The sequence below is a fragment of the Embiotoca jacksoni genome, unplaced genomic scaffold, assembly GCF_022577435.1.
Source record: "Embiotoca jacksoni isolate LCO1_2020_lvr unplaced genomic scaffold, fEmbJac1.0.p SCAF_18, whole genome shotgun sequence".
Taxonomy (NCBI): domain Eukaryota; kingdom Metazoa; phylum Chordata; class Actinopteri; family Embiotocidae; genus Embiotoca; species Embiotoca jacksoni.
Window position 1 is genome coordinate 7577134 of NW_027185318.1, and position 24184 is coordinate 7601317.

General features: G+C 41.4%; 1 long non-coding RNA gene across 1 annotated transcript in view; it reads left to right on the forward strand.

The window, feature by feature from the left end:
- The first annotated feature begins 6572 nt into the window (after positions 1–6572).
- Positions 6573–24184, forward strand: part of LOC138200071 (uncharacterized) — a 54278-nt gene continuing 36666 nt past the window's right edge. The window contains exons 1-2 of the long non-coding RNA XR_011178384.1: positions 6573–6655; positions 21674–21749. This is a non-coding gene — a long non-coding RNA (uncharacterized lncRNA). The remainder of the gene's footprint in view (positions 6656–21673; positions 21750–24184) is intronic.

The window sequence follows — 24184 nt, forward strand, 5'->3', positions numbered from 1 at the left end:
TCTTGAATGGGTAGATTTTTGAAATGTGCCGGAGTGGCTCCCCACTGAGCAGTAAGCTAGCTCTTTGATGTATCGTGCTGTAATGTGGTTGTTATCCATAATCGGCTTGAATTCAGGAGGACCACGGCTGAAAGAGGGGTACAGTGGTAGCATGTTCTAGTGGTACATTAATATGTAACTGTCTCCCCATTAAAAAAAAAAAAAAAAAGTATATGCCACCCTTGCCCACTGTGACCAGAACTAAACAGTCTGAACACCCCTATTGACTAAGCACTTAAAAATATGCATTCAAAAAAGCACTTGGATTTAGTTAGGGCCCAAATGCTATTGTGTTTATAGTTTGGGACAGGTACAAATTTAATAAGAAAGAAAATAGTGTGCCATTTAAATCCCATTGACCCGCGAGATAATGCTCAAATGGAGTTTTTTTGATACTTATGCAAATGTCCTCTGTTTCTGCACGTTTGTGATACGATAAGTTTAAACACAGAATAATCCTGATGCTATCACATTAAGCTGTAATTTGAAAGGTGGGAGGCAAACAAGAGTTAGGGATACGCATCAGTGTAGGGAATATGAAGATTATATTTTGCATTGCATGAATAAAAATCAACAGTTGAGGGAACAAAGAAGTGTTTTGAAATATGAACCCTATTATACACTATTATGAGACCCCTAGTAATGGGGTTTTAATGTTGCACCACAAAGCAGAGACTTTTCTGACAAACAACTAAGGAAGTGACTTAAAAAATAGAAATCTTAACGTGTAATAATCGTCAGTTTTTCTCATCTACCGAATGCTTTTCAAAATCAAAAGCCATAACATTGCTACACATTTGTGCTCATCCATACGGTTCAACAGATACCAATCTACATTACCTGTATTATGTTTACTGTAATAAAGACATTTTCATGAGGCGGTTAGAGTCTGATAGGCTGCCAAGGGAGAAGAGCATAAAGTTAAGCACCCAGGTTGTGATTGCTCTGGAGAGCTACAGTATTATTACCATCCAGCCTGTGCTTAGGGTTTTTAATTTAAGCGTGATAATTTGCCTGTGCAGGCCTCCACTGTTTAGAGTTCTTTGTTGCACCAACAGTTTTTAATATAGTGTGAATTACCCACCGTGCTTGTTTATACCACCTGAACAGGACTGAAAATCAGCATCAAGCCTTGTTGAAATTAAAGATGAAACGAGAGAGGCAGACAGAGAGAGGTGTGCTGAGAGACAGACAGCCAGATAGAGAGAAATGGATGACATTGTGGGCGTGGTTGGGAGGGGGGGTGAGTGTTTGTAAAGGAGCGTAATCAAACTGCAGAAAAGACCAAAATATAATATTGAATGCAGCTGACTCTCTGACATTAGCTGGGCTATAATAGTTAGGTTTGAGAGGCCATCCTCATTGAGGCTCGCAGGAGTGAATGGAAGTGTACTAGTTATGCATCATTACAGAGGGAAGAGCTGTCCACTTCCTGCTGGGAAGAGATGCCCTCTGCTTTCACACTAAGCGGAGTAGTTCACAAAATAACAGCATACCAAGTGTCTGTCCCCCTCTCTTTGACAGAGGGGCTCATATGAAGAGGCCGTGGAAAAGGATACGCCTCCATTTAAACTTAAAAGCAGGCATCTAATTCACAGCTTACGAGGGAGAAGTCATAATAGCGCAGTTAAAAGATTGCAGAGGAGGAAAGGGTGTCAACAGTACATAAAAATGCCCAATTACAATGGTAAAACATGCAATTTGATATTTTTCAACCGAGAAATGGCAAACATGCAGGATTTAAAATTCAGTAATGAGATGAGACACCGCCTGTAACAAAAGAAAACAACAGAGAAACTATCCTTTGACTGTGTGAGCGGGCACGAAGTTGCCCTCCGCATCATCAATCTATATTGTAGAGAGCTCCTGAGGTTTTTTTTTTCATCACGGTCTTATCCACTTCAGAGGTTCAACAGATTAGCGATCCACTGGGGTGCAGTGGCTTTTCAGCGCTGTGCTTTACGTCCAATTTGAAGTGTCTAAGAGCATTCTTGTCATTAGTGTTTACTCGAGACTGTTTTTTAAGAGAGCCCAGACCGAGTGTGACATTAAAGACAAATAAAACTCCATCAGCCGTGTTGATCTTTTCGAAGGCTCTGGAGAAACAGGCCCAACATTTTATCTTGGCAGACAGGGGTTTCAGAGGTTATAGATAGGCCAGCTTGCCGATGCTATTATTTACCAATGGAGCAGAATGTCAGCGCTCCTATGTACCTCTGCTTTTTTCTTCTATATTGTTTGCTCCCTGTCTTTGTGAAAGAGGGCACTTTATGGTGGCGAGCGGTGAGAGAAAATATTTCTATCTCGCCATCAATGGATCAATGGAGATGTGTTTACCTGTCGAGGGGCACAATCACTCCATAATAATGGATATTAAACAGCTTGTTGACTGAGTGCTTTAGGCTGAGCTGCTCATGGACACCCCTCCTCACCTTGCTGGACAAAAAAAAGGACATGTTGGGTCAATGAGATTCTCAGTAATTAAACTGAAAGGGGTCATTTTCAGTTCAAACTCTGACACCCGTTAGGTTGAAGCGGTGGACTAGAAGGTGCTGGCCTGTGTAAACGGCTTGATCAGTCTGAGCGAGAGGAAGTTTCTGAAAGGAGAGCTTGATCGGCACAGTGTAAATTTAAAACAATACATAATCCTCACCACAGACAACGGTTCGTCTCTTTAGACTAGAACTTTTGATTAATAGTGCTAAAATGGTGATCAAAGCATTAAGATTTCAGTAGCCACCAATTATACCGCACATAAACTCAACTTTACAAATGTTAAGCTGTAGGGAAAGTATTAATATGTTGCCAGAATCATGATCAATGACAGATACCTGCTGAATATTAGTGCAGTCAGCTAAATTCACCAACCCCCTCCAGTTATACAGAGCTCAGAATGAACCATCTCTTTGTTTTTAATCATGACTCCTTGTCTTCTCCATAATCCAAACTGTTCTTCACTGCGTAATAACTGTCTCTCATGTGGTGCGGAATTTTTTAGCTCATGCCTCAATAAAACAGAAACCCATGGTCATTTTGTGGCTGTTGGGCTACTTGTGGGAATGCAGAGTCTGGCTTTTTAGCCACAGCAAAGTGGTGTGATGGGAACAGCAGAATGAAAAGGCTGGGTTTGTTTTACATAAAGGCTGCAGCCATCAGGACTCAGCAGGACAGGCGCAGAGTGGCTCTCCGGGCCTGATAAATCACGACCTGCATTCATTCATTCAGCACATTCAGACCCAGACGCACATTTCTCTCCCAGCCAGCTCTGCTGACTCCTCATTTCTGCACCCGTTTAATATGTGACCTTATGCTAGGATTTTATTTTCATTGCTCAGGTGCAGAAAAAGTGAAGATGGCTGACAACAGAGCAGTAAGAGGTGAGTTTTAGATTTGTGCTGGAAAACAGAATTATTATTTAAAAAAAAAAAAAAAAAGACAAACTACACATTTAAAGTTGTGTGTTTCACAAATTCACACAAACTACTGGTGTGTATTTTTCCTTTCTTTCAGGTGAATGCACGGCACCCTTTAGGTTTAATGGAATTCATGGTAGTGAGTGACAGGTTTTGAATAGGCCGGAGAAAATGGGCGAGGTAAAAGGGGCATTAGGACTAGCTAAAGAGGTGGGGGTCGTCTAAGGACTGACACCATCTTCTGCCTGTGACACAAGCACACAAACACACTCAGATATTCAATAAAGGGTCAAGGTACAATAATTTGAATACATCTGTGGTGTGTGTGTGTGTGCATGCGTGAGTGAGAGTGCATGTAATGTGCAAAAAGAAAAAAAAAAACGCTTTTCACTCTTTGTTTCAATGGCTGAAAAGATCTGCAACACTAAAGACGCAAAGCTTTTTTTAGTTACTGTGAGTGCTACTCACACACAAGACATCGACACAATTTGGTGTTCCTCCTGAAAAGAGATAAAAACAGTAAAAGAAAATTAAATGTGTAAACTGAACTTATAAACATTGCACTTGTAGTTTAAGTAACAGCAGAAGAGAGAACTACCTTTCTGTCTTTGTATTGATGGAACATGAGTAAAGGGGTCAGGGCAGAGGTTGGTGATGGTGTGATTGCTGGTTTAATGCTTGCTGAGCTTGTGTTTACTTCCCATACAACATTACCTAATTATTTCATCGGAGTTGGGGCAGAGCTGATTACCACATGACAACCTGGCTCATAACCGCCTCGACTGTCATTAGCGTTGTGTGAAGGCAGCAAACATGTGAACGCTCTCGCCTTTGTCTGACTTTTCCCAGGGATAATAGTCTCGTGGCATAGAAATTACCTCAGCAGCATCCACAGCAAAATGAATAATGCCAATCAGACAACCGGAGGTGGAAATAAATAAAATGCACCCTTCAAAAACTTCTGGCAGATGTTGCACATTTCCTTGGATGGAGTTTGTGGCCGTGGTTGGGTCTTAAATAAACATGTTACACTGTACGTGCGAGTGTTGAGGACTGGCAGACGTCTGGATGGCTCACACACTAAACAGACAGCAGTCTGTGATAAGCAAAGGCTTCCATTGTTACTAATTTGTTATTTCTGTTCCGTTTGGCTCCTGGCTGGATTATCATGTTGAACACACAGTCCAAATTCCACTGTAAACATTTGCAATTAATCTTCTCACCGGCTCCCCCACCCCCTCAAATGACTGTTTTACATAAAGCTGATCAAATTAAGTTGTTTGCAGTGGCCACGTTCTGTTGTCACTTTGTCTGGAAATGCTACAACATTCATTTACTGATGGATGGATGTACATTTCTTTGTTACAGTAACTAACCATCACTAGAATGAGTGTTCCCCCCCCCCCCCCATGTTCTCCTGCATGTCTCAGGCGTAGCAGACACTCTCAGTTGGAGCTCTGAACCAGAATGTGCGCTCACAATAGCAAACAGCCAGTGCGATTTATATTCGAGTAATCCTTTAATTAATGTCTATACCATATTAAGTAATTCAGTACGGCCAGTTAATGGAAAGGCAGGAAGAGATGTCATGTTTTGCATAAAACCTTTAAAGCCACTGCTTCACATCATGGTCTTCCTCTGTCATTTTGATCACATTGACATATTCACATTCGAGGTAATCCCCAATCTATTTTTGGGTTAGGGCTGAAAATGATCAGCCTCTCTGAGAAGTCTGTCGCATGTCCAACATAACTGTCATAATCAAGTCATTTTTAAATAAATGCCACTTTTGTTGGACTGTATAGACCGAAATAAAGAGAAATAATAGTAGCAAGAAGTCCAGAACATAAGGGACCAGTATTTTCAAGTGTTCAACTGCAAAACGAATGGTTTTAATTAAGTCAAATCTGACACATTTTTTAATTATTGCCGTTGGAATGTTCTATTTTTGTTTTACCATCCGTCCTAAATAATAATCTATCATCTTCGTCATGGATCAGGTCGTGTAAATAGATGCAGTTACAGTGTCACACAATTCATCAAGTAAACATGTGAGAAGCAAAGCGTATTGTGATAAAACTGGGATTCTTGTGACAACACAGCATACATGGTCAAGGGTTATAGAACAGAAAACTAAAAATAATCTATATCTCCACTATTCTGGTATGCTTTTAACAGAATCCCTATAGAAAGCTGTCAGTCATTTGCAGCCCCCTTGTGATGGCCTGAGGGACACTGAGAACACATGAAGACATCAGCAATCCAATTGACTAATGCCTGGAGTACTGTGTTTACCGAGCAGTCATTTTTCAGGGGATGACTGACAAAAACAAAGGGTGGAGTTTCTTAAAAAGCACCTGACCTGCATCTGCATAGCGAACCCTGTCATGTCATCATGAAAGTTTTGACAATATTCAAAGAGGACATGATGGAAAGCAGTAAGCCATGAATGGTGTTTGAAGATGCGTAATGCTCTCCTGGGAGAAGGCTGTCTTGGTGGCGAACCTTTCTTTACTAACATCATTCAGAGGGACTTAAATTGGTCTGAATGTTTTGGAATCAGCTTAGTAAATGTATGCGTATGTGGTGCATAATGAGTGCCAATTAAAGTGTTCCGTCTTCACTTAACATAAAGGCTTTTTCTCTCGTGGTATCGAGGGCAGATGAAATAAGTAATCTGGAGCAGGTTTTCTTTTATAACTACAAGAATATTCATATATATATATATATATATATATATATATATAGTAGTTATAGTATGTTGTAGTTATAAAAGAAAACCTGCTCCAGATTACTTACAGATTACTCCAGATAGATATATATGTTAGTGCATTTATATTATAAGTTTATGTATGTGGAACTCAAATTCCACCAGGTAGATAAATCCATATTTGCTGAATTTAGAAGTGAACATTCAAGCACGGGACAAAAGCGTGTTTGATCAGGCTTTCAAAAAAAAACAACGAGACGAGGCTGACAATGGACATTGTGAGAGCAATGGCTTGTTGACACCATTTGACTGTTGCCACATAAACCGTCCATTGTCAAGGCCGGCAGACGGCCTTCGGCTGCACTGATCACCATGTGAAACAAGCTTAGAGCGAAAGTCCAGCCGAACTCTCTCATCAATGGAGCTCCTCCGCTTCCCGCAGAACTCGGGGTCTCGGGGGTCACGACTACGGGAACCCTGGACTAAAGCGGAGGTCAGTAGGGCTTTACTCAGGTTTATGCTCCCACAAAAGGCTGTGGGGTGCGGAGAGTGAGACTCTCCGTACCCCGGGGTCAGATGGATTACTAAAGAGAGCTCCCTACGTTTGTTGTTTGTTGCTTTAATCCTCTGGGAACAGAAGATGGTCAGTGTCGCCCACTATACAGAAAAGAAACAAGTAAATATGGCATTTAGCTGAATTATATAGGAATCAAACATGTCAAATGCGATAATGGCGGTCACTTTATAGTTGAGTTGGATTTCAACTGTGGATACCACTGAAGCAACAGAGCATCAGTCGGTCCCTGAATACAAGACTGATGTACCATTAAGGTATTTTATGTTCTTTCCTTTGTAGCCCGCAGACAGTTTGTAGTGGAGGTGGCTTTGCTTGATGTGTGTTCCTGAAAAGGAGCTGATAATTTCGCCTTTCGTCAACTCATTTGTTTTGTCTTCACAGTCTGCATCAGAAAGTCGTCGGGAAAGACGAAAAGCCCCCAGCTTGTTTCCGCATTGTATCTCTGGTGTGTAGTAACATTTTCAAGAAAATTTGATGTTTACGATGCAACTATGGCAACTATGTGCAAAGGTTAACAAGCTAACCCCTTAACGCACTTGTGTAAATCCCTGTTTATACTCTCTGATTATGTAGATTACGTGTTTCTGGATGAAAAAGTAGAACAATTTCTCTTTATTGTAACGAAACTACATGCTTACCCAAGAGATTTTTGAATGTACTGCTTTGCTAATCTGGCTGGCACAATTTTTGCAGCTCAAAGGTAAAGACCTCAATCCTCAGAGGATGAGGAGAAGGCCAAGAAGACAATGGATACAGGCCAGGGGACAGGGATCTCATATTTAGCTCGTGATTGCACTCAGGGTAGACAATAAGTAAGATTCATTAGGTCATTTTTTACTTGCGTCTGCCAAGATCTGGAATGAAATGTTAAATGTTTCATGGGCTAAGAAAAGGGCAGAATTTGTCTTTGTGTTTGCTATCAGAGAGAGAGAGAGAGAGAGAGAGCAGGGGGAAAGTGAAGAGAGGGAGTAGGCTGGAAAGATATAAAACAGTGAAAATAGGAAACAACAGATTGCGTGGGGAATACTGTAAAAGCACTAGTCTGGAAAGGAGGGAAAATGGGAAGGAGGGGAAAAAAAAAAAAAAAAAAAAAGAAACAAGGGAAGGAGTGAAGAGGGGAGAGTAAGGGAGTGAGGTGGAGCAAAGGAAAGGAGGGAGCATGGCTGGGTGTTTGGGGCTGTCTGATGGATGAGGGTGTAGTGGGGTTGGTGGGGGCGGTGTCTCCTGAATGATGATGGCCTAATATCATCATCCCCCTGTCAGGCCTAATAGGCTTTCCTTGGTAGAAATCACTCACACAGAGCCGCCATAATGCCCAGGCCCCTGACAGCATCATCCATCCACTCAAGCCAAGCGAATGTCTCCAAACTAATAAGGAAATATATGGTTCAAGGAGATCTGAAAAATTAAACAGGTAGCTTATGAACAATTTGTTTCACAGGGATGTTTATTATATTTATTGAATGTTGTAGCGGGCTGAGGTGTCGCTCGTGTTGCGGCTTCATGTTTGAGACATTGGCTTGGAACGTGATATGCTGACAAGGCAGGTCTGTAAAGTAGGAAATAAACACCCTCCCTTGCACCTCCCCTACCTCATGGCTGGCCTTGTCCTCCAGTGTTGCCTGGCCTCACTTTTGTCATTCCTAAGCAAGACAGAGCAGGTCCTTCATCTCGGTAAAGCTTTATTTTCCGCCGTTGTTGAATTAAGAATATGCACAAGCCGGGAGGGTCATTATCAGTTGGAATAAAAATACATTTTTGAATCCTCATCCCCGGATCTAACAGCCTATTGTTCACATCTTCTAAAATATTCTAATTTTAGCGGCAGAGCTTTGGAGGAGTCACCCATTCCTGTTTTCCTCGCAGCAAGACTATCTACAGTACACCTGTCATTGCTTTCCCTCATGCAATGGCTGATCACAGCACACTTTAAACATGGTTACTCTCCTCTTATCTCTTCCCATACCCTACCGATCTTTATTCTCCAATCGCTGCTTTAATCATGTGACACCTCCTCAACAACCCCCCCTCCCCCTCCCTCTCTCATCCACAAGAAAAAACTGCCGCCATCAATAACAACGAGAACTTTTTCATAGTCTGCTCTTAAAAGCCAGAGTCCCATCAAAATGGTCAGATTTCATTATCGATTGTGCACGGCAAAGCGACTCTCTTGCACATTAGCTAATCATTGTTTTGGCATCTTTTGAGAAGCTGCACATACAGGCCTAAAATGGCGAGAGCACATTTACATCACAAGGCCACCGCTGTCTTTCATATGCATATAAACTAATTACTAGAGTACTCTTCACTCTTTTTGACAGTCAATATTTGAAGTTGAAGGGGGATGGAGCGGCCCTTATACACATTCACAAACACACACATACTGTTGGTGCTGTATGCTTTGCAGACATGGATGCTTTGCAGTGCTACCGCTCACCTGAATTGTAGGTATTCGTCAGAGATCTCATGATTCTTTGATGTTGCTTGATAAATCTTCACAAATATGATGTTTCTTCTTGCACTTTTGTGAATCCAGTTCTGCATGCTGTTTTTGTAGTGGAACTGCACACATATGGCTAAAGATACATCATTACCCAGTTCTCTTCTTTTTGATTAACATCTTAGTTTAAATGAACCTGTGTGTGTTCAGCTGCATCTCAATTGTTATTGACATACACTCAACTACGGCCATGTTATCATTGTGCTCGTGGCATACAGTCCACCCTCCGTACGCCCCTCTCCAGTCGTAGGTCGAACCTGCGGGACGAAGAGTGTGTGTTAATAAGAGAGGGCTTGGTGAGGTGCGTTGCGAGGCCATTGTGGTCGCCACGCTTGCTGGTTTTCTTTGTGCCATTAAAGCCTGGTGATACAGTAACAGCCAGAGGCAGAAAGGAGCTGTCTGTCGTCGAGACGGCTGGTAACACTTGTTTCACCCACCCTTTCCAGGGGGCCGTGGAGAATAGAAGAGAGGCAGCTGGTAGGCTTAACAGGAAATGCAATGGTAACAGTGTCAACAGCTGCCCCCATGGCCACGCAAGCCAAACGGCCGGCAACAACAGGCTATATGAAAAGCAACGTGTTTGGATAGCTGGGGGGATTTAGGTTATACTGTATCTCTGTGTAATGCTGCAATACCCGAATGAGCGCCTTTGTGTGTTTTCTCATTAGAGCTTTAGACTCTCAGCTTAGTCATTTCACAGGTGATGACAACACGGACGTCAGTGAATGTTGAGTAAACAAGACAAAAACAACAGCTGAAGGGGAACAGACCTCAGCTCAAGTGAGAGGGAGTGCTTTGACTGCTGCTGAACCTTTTACGTATAATTTCAGCAAGCCTGAAACAATATCCAATTTCAAATTTGATTCATGCAATTTTCTTTTCTTATTTTAGGAACTTTATTGTAAAATAACTTTATTCTGAGGGATCGAGCAGGAGTTTTTCTGATGCCGTTTTGCATAATGTGTGCTGCACAGTTTGTGTAAAGTGCAGATCAGGGCACGGAAATTCCCATTACCACTGGCTGTTACAGTGACCTCAAACTTAGGGTCAAGATGACCCCCCGAGGAGTCAATAAATCACAGTGTCACCTTTGCTGCCTGATCCCCTCTTGCTATCTGTAACTTTGAGTGTCCTTAGCATTCTTTCACTTCCCCTGCTCCTTGCCTGACCCCCCCATTCAAACAAACCGCCTGTCAGCACCGCAGCGACAGGTACGACAGCTCCAGCTCGACGTGAGGAGTGATCTCCCTCCAAAAAGTAACACTCTCCCTGTCCTCGACTTTCTGTCTCCAGACCTCTGTCTCTTCTCCCTCTGCCTCCTCTATCTCCCAGAGATACTCAAGCCCTACTTTTGCTGTCTTTTTTTTTTTTCTTCCCCTTTCTCTATGTCACAATGTCACAGCTGCGATATGTAATTATCACATGTCCACTAAGCTATTGAAGATGGAATTTGTTTTTAGTCTGTATCCAAATTCCAGCTGAGAGTTTTCAAATAAGGGACATGGCAGTATAATTTTCAGTCTGCAAAATCTGAATCTTTATTTAAGTCTTACTTGCATCCAATTTGCCAGGAGCTTTAATTCACCCTTACAGGATCATTGTTGGACACACTTTGGAATCTTGTGGTATTATCTACCATTTGCTAACTTTAATACCTTGCTGGGATTTCTCTGCGTTAGAGCTTATTCCCTGTCTGACTTGAAGATTTGGAGCTCCTTTTTATGTACAATTCATTACTTTAATATGAACGACTCATTGGGGTCATCTCGGAATGAATGTAGCCATTAGTTTACATTCTTCGTCATCATTAGATGAATAAATATCAATGAGATTACCTCGTAAGCCCTTGGCAAGTTCCACCCCACGACCCCACCGCTACCCAGTCTTCTCCGACACGGAAAGGAGTATTAAAGGGCTATTTCAGTTAGAGTGTAAAATCCTAGCTGTGAAATAGCCTCCGTTTTTGAGCCTCTGTGAATTATCCAAGATCTTTTTCATGTAGCAAAGGAGACCAAGGCGCTTTTTCGTCGGGAGCTAAACACGTTTGTGATAATAGTAAAGAGCAAGGCCAACAGCCAGTGAAATCTGCTTTCAATGACCTTAAATACCTTATCTGCACCTTTTGAAGCCGGAGTGAGGTGATTGGCAGGTCAATTTGTGATAGTATCGGTCGATGTACTTGGCACTGTTAATGCTCTTTGCCTCAGATAAGTCTGCTTAATATGAAAACTGTCATAATTCATCCGCCTTTTCAGCAATATACATTTTCTCGCGGAATCATCAATCCGGTCACCTGTCAGAAAAGACGTGTTAGGATTCCCATTCCGCCATCCGCCCTTCTGTGATTTCACTTTATGGAGATTATCCCACACTATGAAGCAGTTAGGATTATTCCTCTGGTATGTTGAATCAAAGTTAGTTTTTCCCTCCCTGAACACTGCGTGTTAGCAGAGATAGGGAGAGTGAGCAAGACGCCGGGGCCCCACAGTGTGTGGATGTTTTCACTGTGTCCGCTCTTTGTCCAGTCTGCTGTCAAACCCATCACGGCACCATCCCCTCTCAGCCGGTAGTTTCCTGTGTAAATTAACAGACTCAGTGGTGAACTAGATTCCAATTTTGAAGCAAAGTAGAGTGTGCAAATTAGACATGTTTTTTAATTAAGCCCAGCACACAGTGCGAAGGCAGAGAGGGCCATTGTTCCGGATGGGGCAGGTGCAAATTTATTCTCTGGGGAAGCACTGCGATGTCCGTCCTCCAGCCGAGTCCCATCTTCAGCCTAATCAGTCCCCAGCTTGAAAAATGTCCACGTTTTGGCACCCTCTTGCTGGGAGACACTGCTGAGAGTGGACAGAAATTATTCATTATTTGAGAGCTTCATTTGTAACATTTCCATTAAAGGTTGCCTCCATGCAGACTCTCGCCACATTTGATTTTTGATAATGATAGTTGCTGGACAAATGCAGCGGTCAGTCATTTAGAGTTTCTCTGTGGAGGCCCCTCAGGTGCGGCATCTTTTTAAGAGTCCTCTGTCCTGACATTTCTTGTCTGCCCCCTTAGGTGCACTGCCCTCAGAGGCTGTCAGGGTCTCCCTGTGAGGCATGGCATGCTGGGAATACTGTCATTTTGTTCTGTACTTTTGGGCTCAAATGGTAAGTCAACAGAAAAATAATCTTAAACAGTTGTGATAATTAATTGTGTCAGTCATTTTTAACAAATATAGTGGAAAAAACCCGAGATATATTTAGAGTTTTGGACTTTGGTTTGAGCAGTAAGTAACTTTCAGGACTAGTTAATATCACAATAATCACTTGGAAAAATATATTTGTTGTGGTCTTTCATTAGAAACAAAAGCCCTATGCTCCCAAAGATTTAGGTTGATGATTTCAGATCAGAAAAGATTGTATTTTAGTTCAACAGTGAGATTCAGCTTCCAGTTCTGGAGTAAATGGGACTTGAAATATGAAAGCGTCAGATTCTCTTTTGGGAGACAAGGACAATTGTGCCTCCTCTTTGGGTTGCATACATTCCTCTGTGGGGGCTTGAATCAGACGGAGACTAGCCACAGATAATGAGCTGCCTTTAATCACGGGAGACAGTACTTTGAGATGCTTTGCATCACATTTGCTGGATAGAGAAGGTGAGGGGGGGGGGGGGGTCTAATTACTGTACTACAGAACAATCACAGTGCTTCCTGTCCATCGGAACTGATGCTGAGTCCTAACCAACCTTGACAGGAAGTGACAACAAAGACTTTCTCTGTTCTGAGCACTGCAAAACAAAGAAAAGTAAAAGACAACAAAACTGAAGAAATTCCTGATTGGAGGATGTAGATTAATAAATCTTTTTTTTCCTCTTCGCAGTGCAGTGGAAATATAGATCACTATGAATGCTGATAAGATACAGTATACTGCTGACAGCATATACAGTACCATATACTTTATTGATGTTTTAAAAATGCAATTCCTGACAGCTTTGTATGAAGATTTCCAACGCTCATCAGCGATACGTCTTACTGATAGAATGAAGATGAAACGGTTCACATCAAAATAGAAATGCATCAGAATATGAGATGAGGATAACTTTGACTCAAACCAGGCTCTGACTGAAATTGACAGGATGGGATTCTTGTCAAAAAAAAATATATATATATCTCTGTTAAGAAGTAGGGAATAAATTTCTCTATTGGTGACACAAAAACAAAGGATGTACTCCCTCAGTGTCTCAAACACTAATTTCCGATGACACCTTAAGATGTTTTAAAAAATGAAACATGACTCACATGATACCTGTGAGGTTTTTGATACTCGGTCAGTTCAAAGAAATCCAAATTTTCATCAGCCTGCAGTGATATACACATATGTGTGTAATAAAATAATCTTGATGGTTGCATCCACCTTTCTTCTTTCCTCTGTGTACAGTACATTCCATTAAAGTAAAATAGCTGCCTGAGATAAGTCCTCCGTTCCTCCACTATTTCATCCAGGTCCATATCCATAAGCAGCAGAAAAAAGATTTGTCCCATAACACTGTGCGATCATTTGCATCTAAAACGATATTCGACATTTGTTATTCCATCAATCAATACCATCTTTTCCATTCTCTGTGTGCATAATCCCAGAACCTGCATGCAAAACGCTTAACAATAACATGTATGTTATACAAGAAGCCATATATCATCCCTGGACGCATTTACATCCTGTTAACAATTTCTCAGGGCAGATTAGAGGGTGCTGAGACAGCGGCCCAGATCCCATGAGAGGTGGGCTTTGGGAGCTGATAAGGCCAGCCATAGGAAGGCAGGATTAATGCATATGACCAGGACACATGGAGGCCCTCTGATTATTCCCGCAGAAAAACGGCCTATCCCGTCGGCCCCCGTGTGATTAAATACAGCCCAGGCGCGGACAGGGAAGCAAAGGGATGGGGAGATAACCGATTTTATTTATGCAAGCCGGTTAGCCTGGCAGATCACGTCTGAGGATTGTTCACGCTACAGGGGTGAGGAATCTCACCAGGGGAGCTCACCCCTGATCACACACAGGGCTGCTTTAGCTGTCACTTCCCCACCTTGCCTTCTTCCTGCTGTAGAATATAGATCAAGCATTCCCAAAATATTTCATGTCAAGGATTTCCCAGTTGAAATGTGTAAAGTAACAGACCTCCATTTGATTTGTACTTTTTGTTGCCATGAAATCAAACTGCAGATCTTTTTTGCAACAAAGAATCACTGCAGTAATTAACTTTGTATTTTGGACGGGGAGTTCATAATTAAAGTTTTATTGTCAAACTTATTAATTTGATCCTATTATTTAGCACGACGGTAACAAACGATTATTTCCTTCATTGATTAATCGGTCGGTTATTTTCTTGATTCATCATTTGGTTGTTTTATCATTGGAAAACAGTTAAAAATGCCTATCAAAATATCCTTATAGCTTAAGGTGATGCCATCGAAATCTCTTGTTTTGTGTCACCAACAGTCAAAAACACAATTTTAACATCACAGTCATGTCAAGGTGAGGAAAAGCAGCAAGTATTCACAGCTGAGCAACTTGAATAAGAGAATGTTTGGATAGTTTACAATGTACTCAAGAAATTACTTAAACAAATCATTTAAAATTATAGTTATTCAACTAAGTATTTGTGCCTCTAATCTTTCGTGAACCAAAAAAAAAGACAAAGCCAAGAAACCTTTAGAGACGCTCATAAAATAGAGACATTCTCAAACTCCACTTGGCAAACTCTCCTTTTTCAACTGTCTTTTTCCAGCTTTCACAGATTTTCGGTTGATCATCATTTTTGGCAGTTCCTGGTGGAAATACAGCGATGCGACACCCAGGTTCAACATGACTAGAGAAACTCTTCAAATTTGTTTAAACCCCTGCTGTATAACATGCTTTATTTTCCAAGTATTGATGCTCTATCCTTGACAAAGACTTCAGCAACTTTTAACTGCAGTTGTAGTTCACATTAGATGCTGTACATAAGACTTTGTTTGAGCTGGGATTACCTAATTAACTTCTTCAAAAACGTGTACTCATTATAGATTGAATTCCTTTTGGTAGTTAGAGGGTGCTTAATTAATTAATTGTGTTAATGACCCATTAATGGCGGTGCAAGAGGAATTCAAATGAGCCACCTTAATTAAATATTATCTCACTGTTTAATCAATGCGTTTAATTATTCACATGATATTTTCTGTGGAATCAATTTGGTCCTGGGTCGCTGGAGCAAAATGCTGATTGTGTGCTTCCCTCGCTGATTCATCACTGAATTGGTCATTCGGTTCAAAATTCTCCTTTAATCACGGGGAGTAGAAGCCATTTGGCTCAGATCCATATGTTTTCATGAGAGAGCAATTCTGATCATTTTGATATCAATTTTAATTGACCCCAGGTCACATTTTACATCTGTTTGAGAGACATGTTTTAATTAGAGATATGAGATGTTGCAATTACATCGCCGTGGTCGCAGTGTGTCCCTAGCCATTAAGGGAGATAAATGGTAGGATTCCATATATTTTCGTATATTAATGGACAATCTACCTGTAATTTTGTCATTGTTCAGCGTGCAGTGTAATGCTGCGGACAGCCTCACTTGTATTTTCTCTCAGATCTTTTACAGTGTGGCTCTACGATATAAAAGTCTTCATACTGCTTTCATGCGAGTGTTCTGCCAGACACATCTGCTGGCATATTCACAACTATACGTGGATTTTAGGTGGAAACACATCTGTGAAGGACAATGTATTTGGTCTGAAATGGGATTTGTAGCCATGTCATCACCAAGTTTCTCTCAATGTTGAGTCCCTGAACCTCTGCTCCCCCCCACCCTGCCCTCCCCACACACACTCTTCTCCAGAGCAAACTGGAAGACCTCAGTCATCATCCTCATTTTAGCTCAAATTTGGTGGGATCAAAGGTGGCCAGCTGGGCGGGGGCGGGGAGCAGATGGTTGCATGCTCAGGGGGACCAGGCAAAGGCCCTTCAGGTTTTAACACCTCCTCTCCCCTGGGTGCCCGGGTGGGGGGGGGGGGGTCTGGCTCGGGGAACCTACCTGAGCTCAGTGGCATGACCAGCAGGCTTCCACTGCACCACCCCCTGCTTCGCTCGCATATGGCGCCAGCCATGGGGTCCTTGAGCTGGGGCTCTGACCTGAGGAAAATAAACTGTGGAAGGGCAGGGGAAGGTAAGCCTCACTCATTAGGATGAGTGCATGAGAATGACTCCATTCATTAACAAACCAACAATGAACTTTTTAGGGATTAGATTTTGATACTTGAAAAGTTAGATTACAAACCAATTAATCCTCTTTGTTTTCATAAAAGAAATAATTGTGAAAGTTTATGAAAACATATAAAAGGTAGTACATGATCTCAGATGTTGTACCTTTTATCTCTTTACCTCTGGTAACCCACTGTTTTGGGGTCTCTATGGGCCAGGCAGTGGCTGGTTACAGAGACTGCAGGTGCTGGGGCAGATTAATCCCTTGCCAAATCAGCTCCGCCTCAGCAATCTCAAAGTTCCAGGAAAAGAGCCTGCTGGGAACGTGAAGTGGTACTTGTGGTCTGGGATTATGACTTTCAGACTTGTTGGCCTTGAGAACACAACTGTAGCCTCTTGAATTGAATTTGCAGAGGGAATAAACTCTGTGGAGGGAGGAGGGAGCCTTGGATTCATCCACCGACCAATGTTTTTTTGGGGATAACTATTTTTCCATAAATCCATCTTAAGTAGTCACATTCTCCCTGTGGCTAATAGGATCATGATGTGCATAATCTTTACAAATCTGACAGAAAAAAAAAAAGAATGTCCTGGCCTTCAACTTCTTCCTCTCGGTAAATGAACAATTTCAAGAGTCTTTCCTGTGGGACAAGGGGGAAAAAAGACTCTCACTGGCAACGAGACAAAAAAGTAGGAGGAAAAACAACATGATTTTCTCGGGAGAAGGTTTGGCTACTATTACTGAAGCCATATATGTTATACTGTATGTCTGAATTGCAGCTGCAGGTGTAAGTAATTAGTATGTAACCGTAGTTTAAAAAGAAGTTCAACTAAAAAAAAAAATGAACGGCCCATGCTTCTGTAGTAAACACACAATTTCAGGTTTTCTCACCTGAAAATGATAATACATATAAAATTCAGTCTAACTAGAGCTCAGACGTATTGATATTTCATTTGAATCTCAAAAACAATTTAGATAAGATTCTGTAGTTGCTGGTTTCTAAGACAAATATTTGGTGGTTCTTGTTTTGTTTTTTCTCTTTATAAATTAGGGCTCCAACCAAATTATTTTTCCTTTTGATTCATCTGATGATAATTTTCTTGAGTAAGCACTTTAAAATGTTCAAAAAAAGAAAATACTGATCACAATTTCTCGATGAAATGACGTCACATTTTTTGTTCAAAAAGGAACAGCCAGAAGCACAAACTCTTCCCACCTAAGATGCGACAGTTTCTGACAATTTGGCTTTAAAAATGTTCAAACATTTAATTGATCATTAAATATACAGTTGGCAATTAATTTCCTGATGATCGATGAAAAATGATTCGTTGTCTCTTATTATACATCTCACATCTTCCCCTTTGGTTTGACAAAAGCAAACGGCACCTTGGGCTCTGGGATATTTTGTTATTTAACATTACTATTTGGTGCCATTTTATAGACTATATTAAACTACATAACAGAGTTATTAAAGAGTAAATGACTAATCAGAGAGTAAATTCCCTCAACATTCACCAGTACAGTATTCACAGTGTTTAATCACTCGTGTCCGACTCTAAACACAGCGGAGGTATCGGCTGCTGTGACTGAAATCCACAATTTAACAAAGAGCTGCTCGGCCTATTGCATTGTGGGACAAAAGGTGCCATCCAACACGCATCTATCTTATAGAATCACAGTGAAAGCAGGGAGTTGATTTAGCTGGCATGTATGTTTTCTCTCTGCACCTTTTGTGTGTGTGTGTGTGTGTATATCTATGAGTGACCCATTGTGGCCAGACACCTGCCCACAGGCTCCTTGTCTGACTGATGAATCAGTGTCTTCAAGGTGTCTTTGAAGAAGTCTATTGTCTGCCTTTGTTCTACAGTCTTAAGCATCCTGTCCTGTGTCTCCCTCTGCGCACTAAAGAGAAAATAAATCCACAGCTGACACTGCCACAATGAATGGGTCGGGCCACTGTCCCATCAACCATCTCTTCCCGCTCAGAACAGAAAAAGAAAAGGATAATGGATGTTGGATCAGAGAAAGGAGTATCTCTTTTCCATCTTTTCTATGAAAAAAAAAAAAATAACTGGAAAAGAAGAGAAAAAAACTCCCCAAAAACTTTTCCTCATTTTTATTCAGTTTTCTCTTTATTCACTTCATTTGATTTCTCTCTTATTTGTGATGTCACACCTGCTATCATTCATGTGCTGCATGGTCTGTCAGGGCAGATTAGAAGCAGAGGCTTGTGCCTCGACAGCCATCGTACAGTATCAATATTGTGACGGCTGAGGAGCCACCCGTCCTCACATCTCCTCAGAGTGCAAAGACAATTGAAAAGAGGAAGCGTCACAAACCTGACACCCGAGTCACTTCAAGGAATCCCTTTCAAGAAGAAATAAAACCTCACCTGACAAAGCAAAGCTAGTCCAGGACAAGAGTAAATAGCATCAAACAAGCAAGGGTATTTCCACTTTTAACAAAAGGAAATGCACCCGCTGGAATCAATTAAGATCCAGGAAGTGAAATTGATTATGTTTTTAAAAGTTCTATTTTGCTGAAGGAATTTTGATTAAACCACATGTGGTCTATTGTGCATGTGGTTTTTTAACAAATAAAAATAGACAAAAAGAGTTCTGCTCGGGTTCAAAGAAATGCACAAAGTAGGCGCTTTCTCATTATTCAAATGAAAGCCATTTTATACTTGGACTAATGCATGTTGGTGCATTTTTCAAATCCTCCAACATTAGGCACAGTCGCCTTGGATTTTTTTTTTTTTTTCCTACAATGTCCACCACTGAGATTTTTCATAGTTTGACCAAATGTAATAATTTCCTCTAATACAGTACTGCTCATTAACCCCAATTACTCTTCCAGGAGGCTATCAAAATTACTCTCTTTTTTCCCCCCAGTGTTCTAATAACTCCAGCTGGCCTCCTCATCAACCAGTTTAATCTGGTTGAGTTGGACTGGGATGTAAGCCAAATGAAAAATGTAACATGAGGTTAATCACCCTGAATATAGTCTCCAAGTAATGTCATTTGTCCATTTTCTGCCTTTTCTCTTACTTTGCACATACTCCCACCCTGCTCAATGTGTCATTAAAAAGTTAGACATTGCTTTCTTCGTTGCAGATTAGAGAAGTTTGTGACCCAGTGACTTCTGGGAATTACATTTACTGTGCCAATAACCTAGAGACAAGGACAGCTGTCACACTTTTGCTCTTTTAGCTTTGCTGCATGTAACAATGGTTTTAACCAAATTACCTACATTTCACCAGAAGACATTTAATTGACATTTAATTTGGACCCACTGTTTATCCCGAGTGGCTCTGACCTCTAGTCTGCAGAGCATGTAAGGCAGGGAGCGCTGCGTTGTGCACCACACTTAAGTTCTGCAGAAAGCAACAAGGGTCCAGGAAAAATAAAACAAGGTGAAACAAACAGAGAGCGAACACAACAGAAAAAAAATTTAAAAGAAAAGAAAGAAATCCCAGGGTGATTACAAGATCAGCATGCCACGGTACAATTACCATCACTTTGAATTTGAAATGGCCATTTAAAGGGCAGTAGAGCATCCTGGAAAATTAAACTGGAGCCTAATTAGCACACTCCAACCTGACAACGGAGCAGCTTTCAGCCTGGCTGAGCAAAGCAGTCAAGCAAAAGGAAGTGACTGACTGAAAGACCAAGGAGGCCGCTCCTGCTCTGAACCTATCACACACCCAACTGTGAGACACACTAATGCACAGACACACATGTGCGCACATGCACGCTGCACTAGCATACCTGCCTTTGAGATATACAGAAATGATCAACTTTACCCATCAACTGAGAGTTACATGTTGCCATCTGTGAATTTGGGATATATTATTCTGATATTTGGGGAGTTTATGAGGGCAAGCTTTTTCTTCACATTCATTTATCTTTTTGCTCGAGCTTGTCTCATGTTCCCCTCACCCTTCCAGCAGCGGTTGGGTCAGGCCGTGACCCCCTGACTCCTCACCGTTAAATTAACTCTGCCCCCAGTTGGGTGTTGTGCCAAATGTCAGGAGCGGCCTCTAATCCTGTCTCGCTGTCTGGTTGGCCACTCAGCACCAGACTACCTTTCCTGTCCAGACCAATCTAACCTACGTATATACCAACCTCAGCTCGACTGTGCTTGCAGGCTGTTCTGTACGGAGAGAAGACCACCTACTAACTCCTCCTGAATACTTGGTCACACTAACAAAATGATGCGGCAGAAGAGTTCTCGTTTTCAGCTGAAACTTTTGACCGTCAAAGTGGGGGAAAAGTGCCATCGCAAAATCCTGCCGCAGGGATGGAAAAGTGCTGAGAGGAGGTGAAACTAGACACTGTCAAGACAGCGCTCTCTCTCTGTGTGTGTTTGTGTGTGTGTGTGTGTGTGTGTCTTTCCTGAGCCCTGGGGTCTTTACTGAGGTCTGGTCAAAGACAAGGAGAGCCCCATGGCTATATCTGCCACAGAGCACAACTTTAACTTCCCCTGAAAACTTTGCTCAGTGCAGCTGAGTTTGATAGTTCGGTGTTATCTAGATAAAGTTAGAAACAGGGTATGTAATATTTTAGAAATGCAAAACACCCAAGTAATGAGGAATACTACTGGTAGAACATCATTGAAGCTGCTGGTGCGATTTACTATTTCCCATATTGATTGTGGCTTGAGCAGGAGATGATTTCCTCTGGGCAGATCAATTCAAACCTGTTCCGGAGACCTACACGACCTCTCCATGCCACAGTCATGGAGCACCGGCATTGTCTGAAGGCACAGCTAATTTGATTTGAGTCAAATGTGGGGCTCAATCACTGCCTATTAGCTTAGATTTAATTAACCCAAATTGTGTTATTGTGTTTGATGACAAAGAGATTTCTGTGCGGGGACCTCATTGTCAGATCATTGTTCTGTTGTCTCATTCAACTCAGTCAAAGGTTGACAAAGAACAACCAGCTGCCAATATAGACTGCAGTAGGAAACAAAGGTCTTACATTATTGTTAATGGAGGGTGGGTACTAGATACCTGAATAGAGAAACCTTGCCTGTTATAATGAAAAATTTGTTTGTATTTTTAAAGTGTGCTCTTCATTGAATAGACTTCTCATGGCTGGGGGACAAAACACGCCACTGGCACCGTCCCCACGTTGTTTTTCAAAAGTTTTCTGTCGTGTATGGACGTAACCGTAACTCAGACTTGTTTCCATTTATTATTGCAGGTTTCCACGTCAACTAAAATGGCCCTGATCTCATGCCAGGTATTGGCGGAGGTAACAACACATCATACAGAAGCAGGTAATTGTGGACTTGAACTTTTAACATGTCTTCCAAACTTACTGCCACTGTTGCTTTTGCGCCTGCTTACCCTGTCACATCCCCGTAGTGCCCCCACGCAGCCCCTACAGCTTGCACAATGCATCTTTCCAGTTTATGTCCATAATGCATCTTTTGGATGTGTCGCTTCAATTTCTACATACGTGAAGCAGCCATCAGGCACACACAAACATGTAGTTAAAAGAAAGCATATCTCAAACCTCTGACTAAACAGTATACATAGCAGTTTTGCAGTTTCAACGGGTCTTGCTGACTTGTTGCATGAGTGTCCTACATTTTAAATCAAGGTTTTGATGCGATTCAAATTAATAGAAAGAGGCCTGACGCATAAAGAATGAAAAGTGTAAATCAATCACCCTCAGACTAAATGACATAAATACCATTAAATTCCATAAGATCTTATTTCACCTCACTCTGCTCTTAATGCCTTTCTCTCATCTAGAGTGACATGATATTTTTTTTTTCCTCTTGTGACACATGCTGTAATTGACAAAGCCTGGCTACACTTTGCCAAAGAGTATTGAGGTGCTGTCTGGTTGAAGAATACAAATTCATCCTGAAATCGGAGGTGCTCAACAAAACTGCTGCCAATTATCTGAAGCCCTGTAAATGATAACTCTGTGGGCACTCAAGCATAAAACAAGGAGATGAAGATGAATCGTACTCTTCCCCATCATTTCATCCCATTTAATTGACAAGCTCTCACTCGCTGTTAAATTTAGAAGATTACAAATATGAGCTGAATCTCGAGGACCCAGTCCTCCTGCTCTAATCATATGCAGAAGCAGTCCCAAATTAATCTACATATTTTAATAAGGTGCCAGTAGCGGGGAAGGTGTGTGCAGACATTTAACGGATTATCATCCGCCGTCCCCCGAGTTCAGAAATTGAATAAATATCTTTCATATAAATACATGGGAACCTCGGCTCATAGTGAGGAGCTTTTCTCTTTCCAACTTGCTTGTATTCTCGTCTCTCTTCTTCCCCTCGCAGACGAACATGTGGACTCGGCTTTTAGAGGCTTTCGCTTCACTTGTGGACCATAGTCTTACACTTGGGCCGATTAACAGTCCCAAGCACTTATTGAACAGAGAAGATGTAATTTCCCGGGCTTGCTAATACCAACAGCTCCTGCGTTTCTTCCTTCCAGTGTAATCTTTGAGCACAGGAGTGAAATAGGATGGCTTTATAAAGAATTAAACCTGCTTTGGAGATGAGGAGGCCTTCTGAGTATATAAATGGCCACTACTATAAGTTTAAAAAGTTTTTAGGCAAACTAAAAACTTACTGTGGTTGACTCATGCCTATGTGAAGCACTGTAGAGAAACTTAGCCGAAGCAACTGGCTGATTTAAGATGAATCCATTGACCTAAATATATTTTTTTCTTACAACCGTCTGTTTTGGCTGTAAATATATTGTTTGTATTTCTACCCTATTGTAGTCTGGGCATGGGAAATGTTTGTTACGGTCTACGCATACCATGAAAAGACTAAAGACAATAACATCTTTCAATTTCCTACTTAAGATATACATTTTTATTAAACAAAGATAGATTTAAATTGAAAAGAAAAAAGGCAAAATAACTCTCCAAAACAACAGTAGTAATCAGATTTTTTTTTTGGGGGGGGGGAACTATTTCTCATCTACTTATCAAGGTATATTTGGTGCATTACTGTGTACTTATGGTAGCAGGATAGTGTACATTTCATTGACCAAAAAGTAAACTGCACTGGCGGCGTTTCTTTGTATTGAAGGTGGTTACTTTTCATGGACAACAATGTAGGTTAAATGTTTTTGAATTTCAAGGTTTTAAAATGTCTTAAACAGTCATATCTTTATGATGAAAAGTCTTCAATTTGGAGCCTGCATTAGACCTGTTAGTCTCAGTCTTTTCATCAGACTTCCTGATACGAAAAAAAATGTAGACTATCACTAGACTTATTCATTACTTGGAAATGACGATGCATGTGGCCTCATGACATGTTTTTGTTGGGCCCCTCTTTAATCTCTGCTTGTAGCAAACACACCAGCGCCATAAAAACACCAGCACTGAACTTGCAGCTTAACCTGCTATTCACCTTCCTAAACATATCTATTTTCCTTAAGAAACCCTGAAAATTGCAAGCTTCCGCATTCACCGCAAATAAACCGGTGATGGAAGTCCTTAAGTGGCAGTAACAAAGAGTTATAAATTGTTTTTTTCTCACCTTTTCACAATGCCAGAAGGAATATAGCCCCATTACACTCTTGAGGGTCACTTTTAGTGTCTGAAGGCAGTGCTTACACAGACTTTACAACGTGTATCATTATAGCCTGCCATATAAGGAAGCAGCAAGGATGAGAAAGGGAAAGGAAGAGGAGGTCACCGAGGCTGTCAGTTTCAGAGGGGAGGCGA